The following is a 9760-nucleotide window of genomic DNA, read 5'->3' as shown; positions in this document are numbered from 1 at the left end:
GAAGCTCTATGCTTTCTCGGAGACTCTGAATAGCAGATGAAACTTGCATGTTGGGAAAATGGGGCATCAGAAGCACAGAGGCATTTGAGCAAGGCCCAAGTGTGGCCCAGAGCCTAGGTTGTCTGGAAGATTCAGGGGGAGACAAGCATCCTAGAAATATTACTCTGAGGACAACTCCCATTACCTCAATATCTAAGGCTTTTAAATGCTGTTTATTTTTGGAGAGAGATCTGTCATCTTCTATTTCAAGATATGTGGTTGTTTCCTTCCATGTTTGCTAATGAAAGCATGAGTCCTCACACGCATATTGCACTGGCTTTCCTTCGTTAAACTGTCTGATATGTGGTTGTTTTGTTTCCTTCCATGTTTGCTAATGAAAGCATGAGTCCTCACACCCATATTGCACTGGCTTTCCTTCGTTAAACTGTCTGATTCTTCTCCATGAGTCTCCCTACATGGTCTCAGGCAGGCTAGACCAGTTGGTGGAGAAGGTTGGACCTGGGCGTCTGCCTCCTACACATCATGACCGATAATGCTTTGTAGTACACACACACACACACACACACACACACACACACACACACACACACACACACACACGCACACACACACACGCATGCACGGATGCATGCACGCACGCACGCGTGCTCACACAAAGAATGTCACTGGAATTTTGCTGGGGATTACATTGAACCTGCATTCTAATATTACAACCATTTTCATCATGTTGATTCTACAATCTGTGAACAGGGGAAAACTTTTCACCTTATAACTTTTGTAATGCTCATGAACAGGTTTCTTCTGGAAATGGATGTTTTCTATTCCATTTTGTAGATGTTGCCCCTCATGAACCAGGTTTCTTCTGGAAATGGATGTTTTCTATTCCATTTTGTAGATGTTGCCCCTCAACCTGTTTGTGTTTTTTGTTTTCTTTGGTTTGTTTTTTAATCATCATGATTGTTAAAAAAAATCAAATTTAGGGTCTGGGAAGGTGGCTCAGTGGTAGAGTGCTTGCCTTGCATGCATGAGGCTCTGGGTTCAATTCTTCTGCACCACATAAGCAGAAAAAGCTGGAAGTGGTGCTGTGGCTTAAGTGGTAGAGCGCTAGCCTTGAACTGAAGAGCTGAGGGACAGCGCCCAGGCCCAGAGTTTAGGCCCCACAATCAACAACAACAACAAAAAATCACATTTAATGTTTTCCTCTAAATATTGTTATAAGCATCATGTGAAGAACTTTCAGTACTTTGAGAATATTTAGATATGTGAGAAATAACCTTAATTGTATGCTCTAATACTAAACACATTATGAAGTGAAAAGTGTATGAATAATGTTTGTGGAATGCACAAGACAAAGTTAGCCTTATCTTGAAAGACTGCAGTGTAGATGGGACAAGGAAGCAATATGAAACAACGGAGGCTTCAGAATAATGACATGCGCAGTAGCTGCCAAGGAAGAGGTGAGTGAGGCTGATGGGGACAAGGGCAGAGCCCGCATGGAAGTGTAAAGGTTCAAGTGGTGATCATTGCAGATCATTACTCCCACTCCCTGCAAAGAACATTCATTGATCTGTTGTCCAGAGTTTAGCATATGACTAGTGGTCCCCAGCCCTGTCTTGTTCTGCCCAGTGGGGTAGATATGTGGACAGGGGTGGCTGTCTCTTTTCACACTGTGTTGGCAGCACTCACTAAGCATGCTTGGAGTTTAATTTGGAGCTGTAACATGGCAGAATACACTTGATTTTCATTGATAAGCTTGGGATCCCAACTGCTTTTTATCAGAGACGTTAAGTGACAGCTGCTGACTTTGGGTCATGCCTGCTTTGGGTTTCCATTTTGCTGTCTCTTGCTTTCTTTTACTTCTGGCTCCTTGGGAGGTGCTTGCAGGTCAGAGTCCCAAATTTTTTGTCATAATACCAGTAGTATACAAGCAAAACATTACCCTTCAAATTTTGAATTTAGCCAAGAAATGAAAAGTTGGAGCAAAGTGTAAAGAATTCCAACTGTGAAAGTTTTACCTGTATAATTACTGTTACTATTGGAGACAAAGTTAAAAAAATAACAAGAGAAAAATCAGCAAAGCTTAATAATATTATAAAATATCTTTAACCCTGGATGCTTGTAATGTTCCAGCTTCAAGTCTCCAAGTGCTGGGTTTTACACACCTATTTCATACCCATTATGTCCCTATTAGAGCTCAAGATATGGGAGCCAGGAAGAAGGAAATGGAAGGTTTAGTGAATATTGTCATTTGTTTCCTGTTCCTCTGATCTCCTTTTGAATATGTTGTCCAGTATAAATGACATCTAGATAGAGAAACAGGGGAATGCCGTCATCTCTAGGCAGCCATTTGAATTTGGAAGAAATGATGTACATACACTTCCTACTTCAACTGAAATTCAATTAATGGCTCCCCAGAGAAGGAAGGTAAGAAGGCTACATGGAGGTCAGAGTGAGAATGCACTGACATTGATTAGTAATGTCTGCCATGAGGGAGATAGTGGCTAACAATGACTGGCTTTGTTCCTCCCAATACGAGTTGTCCATCCAGATGATAGCCTTTCCCTGAAGTCATAGAATTCAGCTCTGCTTGGAGAAACTGCATCTCAAGAAGTATCACAAACAGTAGTGATCATCTATCTTCCAAGAGTTCCCATGGAATGGGGAAGGTGGCTTTAAGTGAAAATGCTCAGTATTCTAGGCAGATGTGACCTTTGTTCCCTGTCTTGTAGCTCACTTTCACTGCTGGCACTATTTTTATTCCTCCCTCATGTGCCACAAGATCAACAACGATCTTCTGGTTGAAGCACGGCCTTTTAATTCAAAGGCATCACACTGTGATGGGTAGAAACTTGAAAACATGCCTGCGGGAAATTAGCCACACAGCTCCCTTCTTCACTTTCAATCTATTAAAAATCACCCAGAAAATGACAGATGCTTTGCTCCCATGGACCGCTGCTATGTTGCTTTAGCTTTTAGAAATAATCCAAAAACAGCCGGGCTCTGGTGGCTCACATCTGTAATCATAGCTACTCAGGAGGCTGAGGTCTGAGGATCATGGTTCAAAGCCAGCCTGGGCATGAAAATCCACGAGACTCTTAACTCTGATAATGTCATTTCACTGATTACAAAGATCTTGGCTACCTGTGGCACTGTTATACCCTGTTCAGAAGGCTTCTATGCTGAGTTCTTCATTGATGGGTTATCGTAAGGGATAACAAATAACTTTAGCATTATAGCCTGGGATTAAGAGTTCATTAACCACCAGAAAACCAGAATACACTGTGGCTCAGTGGTAGAGCACTTGCCTTGGGCTGAAGAGCTTAAGGACATCATCCAGATCCAGAGTTCATGCCCCATGACCAACAAAAAAAAAAAAGAAAAAGAAAGAAAGAAAGAAAGGAAAGAAAGAAAAAAGAAAGAAAGAAAGAAAAAGAAAAGAATCCAAAAATAGAAAATACACAACCCAGGAAGCTTCCAGGAAAGTTTCAGCTAAGATATATAACTCAGTCTCTTTCCTGATTCTATGTCCTAACAGTCTGTGGATCATACTCACAATTATTCTTGCAAAACAGGTGAGAATTACCAGTAATTGGAATGATTTACATTTGATGCCATCATGACAGAAGCAGCTTTATTATATTACAGAGGGATGATCAATATATGACAGGGATTAAAGATCTTTTCTGATATGTCATTTCCCTGATTACAAAGACATGCAAATTATATAAACAGAAAAAAACTGTTTTTCTTTTATGCTAATTTGGCTCAGCCCACCTGTGCATTAACTCGTTTTCAATTAGCTGGCTCACGAAGGGAGATTTCTGTGTTGTCAGCCCACCCCTTCTGACAGGGAATGCAGTTGTATCATATCCTAATTTTAACTCCATGTTTTTCTACCTAGGTCTGTTCATTCCTGCGAAGATAAAGTTCAAGCAAATAACCCACATGAACCATAAGGGTGTGGAGGATTTGGGGATTCTTAGGGTAAGAGAGAAGGCCTTTTTTTCCCCTGACGATTGAACAAATCAGAGTAATATTCTTGACTTCCTCATTTTGCCAATATTTTCATTCTTTGGCTTGTGTCTGCTTGGAAAATATCTTTAAATATGTTATATTGTTATCTGTCTATAATGTCAGTACCTTCCTTTGCTTCGGTTACAGGCTAAGTCTAGATACAAGAGGGATAAATCATTTTAGCTTTCTTTCTATTGGATGGAAAACGAATGTCATCTCACAGGCTGATGGAAAGCAATTTGGTAGTGCTTTCCTGGAATTCTAGATGAGAAATCCACACCTAGGCAGGAAGACTTGAGGGGTCACTAGCAGTGTTGATGATGGGTAGGTCCTAAGCACTGGTGGTGTAAGAGAGGGATGGCCAATTTGACATCAGAGTCCATGGCCTTCTTTAGTTCATTAGACTCCACAGACAAACCAGTAGATAGTTCTATTTTCTACTTCTGTGCCAGGAACACAGTAGTTGTTTTAGTCAGCAGAGGAAGATAAGGGATCTGAAGTCAACTGCCTGGGTTTAATTGGTATCTTTTAGTTGAGGCATCTTGGCAAGATCTTGGCTCCCTGGGGTGCAGTTATGCCCTGTCCAGAAGGCTTCTATGCTGAGTTCTTTATTGATGGATTATCATAAGGGATAACAAATACCTTTAGCATGATAGAGCCTGGGAAGTAGCATGAGCTCAAGGAATGCCTGCTCCAGTTAACAGAGGAACCAAAAACATGGCTGAATCTCTGGTTCAGAATTTCTTATCACCACCACCACCACCACCATCACTATCATCATTATCACTGTCACTATCATCACTGCTGCTGCTGCTCTGTAAGGAGGCAAAAGCGGCCCTGCTAGGGCAGGCATTTTATAATTCCCCAACCCTCCATTGTGGAGATTTGAATTTGAACCTTATCATTCCAGGTCATTAGAGGACATGAAGGTATGTCAGAGTTTGCAGCCAGAACAATAAATGCAGAGACCAGAGGAGCTGCCAGTGAATATTAGCAACTCTGGGAAAATGTGATTCACATTCCTACCTCCCTTTTATCCTGCTATACACACTCTCCTGGGTACTACCCTATGTGACCCCAGGGCTGCTCTTTCTTTGACAAGAGCAAGGCAGAGCAATGCAGCCAGTGCCAGTGAGAATTTAAGCTATAGATTTCAAAGCTGTCTTGTTTCCCTTTCCCCCATTCATTCTGGATCCTCTTTACCAATAACTTCCTGCCTTGAACCTCAGCCCGAGCTTCAACACGTCATATGGCATTTACTTATTTAGCGGTATTAGAGAACAAACTCAGGGCCAAGCATTCCATCTCTAAGCTACACCCCCAGCCTGCATGATCCTGAGCTGCCCTGCAAACTTGTGAGCATAGAGAGCATCATTATCCTCCATCTGCAAGCAGACAACCTAGCTAGACTAAGATGAAAAGTCACATCCCTTGTTAAGGAACCACTGTTGCTAAGCTCCCAGAAACCATAGACCTCACCAACGGCTGATGCTCAGAGTCTCTGTAATGGTGAATCTTGGGGAAGCTGGCAATACTAGCTCAGCTCTGAAAAGAAACAGCTGCTTCTCTGTGTTAAAAAGAAAAAATGCCTTAGACCAATTAAATTTAGTAGAGTTTAATTTGGGCAAAAGAAAAGCAAACAAAAACAATTCAGGAACTGGACAGTTCTTGGCATTTGGACAGCTCCCGAAAACTCAACCATGTCATGGGATGGCATTTCTGGAAACAGTGGGGCAGAGGAAGCAATTTAATTGGTTCCAGCTTAACTGCTCAGTTGTGTACAGCTTCATCAGCTAATTGGCTACAAGGCCCTCTGTGTCTATGCAGTGCTTTGTTATTGTGGCTAAACTGTATGATGGTTTGGTCTGTTGGATCCAGGGCAGGTCTTAGTACCGAATCTATGCCTGCCTGCAAATTTTAAGGAGAATCGCTTAAGATTTCCTGGGCATTTGTTGCTCCATCTAGAGATAAGTATTGAGTTAAGTGATATGCAAATCAACCTGTGAACATTTGAGACTAGAACTGTTTTGTAGATCTTGGTTGTGGTTTTCATTGTTGTGTCTCTGCGGTGGTTGGTTTGGGCTGTTGCCTTGGCTGGATGAACAGATGCTTAGATAACTTGTAAGGCATTAGTTATTTGCAGGGACGCACAAGAACTGAGCTTGTCCTGCGGATGGCAGCTGATTGAAGTAGCTGGGAGCTCCTTGTATGGGAGTCATGCAGGTTCTGCTTGAAGGATGGATATGGGAGTTAAACTGGGTACAGGAGACCCAGCCCGATAGACAAGGTGGGAGGAAAAACCTGCCTCCTCTCCTGGAGCCTGCATGTTCTCTTCTCCCAGTCTCAGGTATCAGAACCCAAGGCTCTGAAACCTTTGCACTCAGAACTCGCACAAATGGTTGCCCTGGCTCTTCTGCCTTCAGCATCAGCCTGAGAACCACCACAGCCCCTTCCAGGATGGTGAGACCTTTGGACTTGGACCGGCCATAGTGGCAGCTTTCCTAGTTATCCACCTGTGGATTGGATATCTCAGCATTCCCAGTAAGCGGATTCTAAGGACCCCCTTCCATCTCTCTGTTTATCCTGTTCATTTCATCTATCTTCTCTATGCATACTTCCTTTCTGGACAACTTGGACTAAATACAGTAGACGCCCTAAAGCCCTAACTATGATGGGCTGGTGGTCCTACTGTGTATGGATTCAGAAAGGCCGAGGATTTTGTTCACTGTGTGCAGCTTCCAGCTTCCAGGAGCTCGGGTGACCAGGGCTTCAGACAGGCATCCATCCTCAAATGGCGGTGTCCCCAGGCCCTACCTCTAACTCTTCATAGCCAGAGAGTGCCTGCTTTCCTGAGTCTGCAGGGGCCAGGATACGCTGTCTGTCTGGCAGGCATTCAGTGACATGTCTGTGCATTAAGGTGTGACATTACCACAGCAGTGTTTGACTAGCTGGCCCTATGCTTCAAATTCTCCTGCTGCTTGAAATCTAGAGGTTATAGGGCTCCTCCTGTTAGAGATTCACATTTTGAGAGTCTGGTTTATCACATTTTGATCATTGAAATATCCTCATGGTGGCTCACTGAAGTTAGGGGATTGGCTTAAAAATGGTAAGTAAAGTTTCAAAATGGATGTAGACTGAGGAGCCAGAGAAGCAGCAGCAGGTATTAGAGTAAGGACAAATAGAGACACTCCCTTAAGAGGCCTATATGTGAGTGGAGCTGGCTCAGCAGCGGTGCACAGAAGCCCTGCAGTGTATGCCTGGGGAGCAGGGCTGCGGGACACAGCCTGGCTGTTAGACTGGGGCGGGGTGAGCTCCAGAACAGATAGCTGACTCCGGAGAGACTTCCAGCCAGTTGTCAACTTTATTGATGGAGTTCAGACTGCCAGAGCTTCTGGTACTTGCCAATCCAATCACTGCCTTGTTTTATTGGTGAAAACCCAACAGGCATGGGAAAAATAATAAAGTATCAGCTTCAATGGAAATAATCACTTTGTAATAAGCCAACTCCCCTCTGTATCAGTCTTTCTGGTGACTGGTGACTTTAGGTACATTTTCTAATGTGAGCAAGAGGTAGTTCAGAGATCAGTTAGACATACGTATTAAAGGCAGCTTGAACGTCTCAAGCAACTCCAGGAGGCAGAAATTAGTGGAAGACAGACTTCTGTGGGCAGAATAAGAGAGAATGCTGTAAAAAATGAATTTGAATTAGATCAGAGACAGAACATTTTTCAAATATCCAAAATAGATTAGAATTCCTATTATTTACATATTCTTTTTTTGTATTTATACCTTTGCTCCCAGCAACCACTGAGAGTTGATGAGTTTTTACATGTTTTCGGGGTGGGGTACCTTGGGACAGTAGGAGTCTGATGATTGTGGTGGCTGTTTCTGTGGTCAACTGGCTTTACATTAGTAATTCTGATTAACTTAAAAAAGACAGTAGTGAGCTCTGTATCACCTACAACAAAAATCCTTTCAGAATTGTTTTCTGATTTTACTCTGGGTTAATAGGAGCTGGATTTTGAGTGAATGTGCTTGGGGATTTGGGGAGAAGGAAGGAATTAATAAAGCCATTATTCCTGCCTTATTAATATTCTAAATAAAAGTTGTCTTTCCTACAGAGGGCTGGGCTGTCGTGAGATGATGATTATGAAATGTATACTGGACAGGCAGAGGGGAGGGGCTTACCAGACACTTTCAGCGGGGGAGGGGACGAATGCATTCACACTTGGCTGTTTTTAATCTCCCATTCTCCATAGAATGCAAAATGTGCCCCCCATCCAAATTATACTGAAGTTTCCATTTGCCACCTTCTAAAACTTTGAGTACCTAAAAGACAGCGTATTTTTCCAAATCCCTTTTCCCTAGGACCATGGGTTACCCTTGTTACCAGCAGCTCATTTGTCCGATAGCTCACAGAATGCTGGAAGTCTTCCCACACATCATACTTGGAAGTTTCCCTGTCTGTCATCTTGGCTCTCTGGGTAGTGGTATGTAACACTGAGGCTGTGTTCTTTACAAACTTGGAAATGTGTGTGTGTGTGTGTGTGTGTGTGTGTGTGCGTGTGTGCGCGCGTGCTTGTCCAGAAATTACAGTACTCTTTGACCACATATACAGATTGTTTTCCAGATAAGGTCCTGTGTGTTTGCTTTGAAGTGTGATCTTCCTGCTCTCTATTGAACCAATAACTAGGATTAGAGATGTGAGCCATTGTACCAAGAGCCTTTAACTCTTTTTGCTGTTGTTGTTAATAGTGTTATCTTTCAAATTATAAAGGGAGCTGTTCCAAAGATATCATGATAAATTATTTATGTTTTGGATGCATTCTAAGTTAGAATTAAGAAAGTACTTTTAGCATTGGACAACCTATCATTGTGTGAATGATACTGCTTTGACGGATACAAAACCACTTCTACAACTACCTTGTAGCTCATATTTTTCCAGAACAGCTGTTCAAAATTCTATATTGTAATCAATTTTCTTTGTGTCCAGGTATGTTCCTTCACTGCATAGAGCAGAATTTCTATTCCAGAGTCTGTCTTTCAAATGGCAATTCAATTGATCAAGTTTCTTTGTAATATTTTACAAGTTTACTTCTATTATCCTTAGTTTTCTTGTTTCATTTCATTGTATTCTTTCACATAATGTATCATATTGACCTTAATATGTGTTTGGAAGCATTTACCTTCTTTTTCAGCCCAGAATTACCACTACCAATGCTCACAGGCAGTGCTTGTGTTGATTTGACCACATGCTTATTAGTTTAGTTGGTTCATCATTCACTACTTGCATCTCAGAACTTTCTGATACAGTATTTCTTCTCCCTTTCTGGTCCCCAGGTTCTTTTAAGGATGATGGTGGTTAATACTATAAAAGTATCATTTTTAACATTGTTCTTGAGAAAGATTTTTCTTTTTTTGCAGGAAACCCATTCCTGTTTTAACTGACCACAATGCTTTTTCTCTCAGCTATTCGAAGACATTCTGTTGTTTTCTGGCATCCATTCTTGCTGTTCTGATGTCCTCTGTCAGCCTATTTACTGGTCTTTTTGAGATAGTCTTTCTTTTCTCTCTAGCTGATTTTAATGTCTTTGTGTTTGAAGTTCTACAGTTGTACTCTAACTGGCTAGCTCTGAGTTTATCACTGTTTTTTTTTCCTCAGAAATCCTTTACTTCCCAAAGCTGTACACCTATAAAAAGTTCTTAGCCAGCCGGGCGCTGGTGGCTCACGCCTGTAATCCTAGCT

At 42.1% G+C, this 9760-nt stretch overlaps 1 long non-coding RNA gene across 1 annotated transcript in view; it reads left to right on the top strand.

The window, feature by feature from the left end:
- The first annotated feature begins 3906 nt into the window (after positions 1-3906).
- Positions 3907-9760, top strand: part of LOC138840885 (uncharacterized) — a 71040-nt gene continuing 65186 nt past the window's right edge. Inside the window, exon 1 of the long non-coding RNA XR_011376257.1 lies at positions 3907-3984. This is a non-coding gene — a long non-coding RNA (uncharacterized lncRNA). The remainder of the gene's footprint in view (positions 3985-9760) is intronic.

The sequence above is a fragment of the Dipodomys merriami genome, unplaced genomic scaffold, assembly GCF_024711535.1.
Source record: "Dipodomys merriami isolate MVZ:Mamm:240054 unplaced genomic scaffold, mDipMer1.0.p SCAF_305, whole genome shotgun sequence".
Taxonomy (NCBI): Eukaryota; Metazoa; Chordata; class Mammalia; order Rodentia; family Heteromyidae; genus Dipodomys; species Dipodomys merriami.
This window is presented reverse-complemented; position numbering and strand designations above follow the sequence as displayed.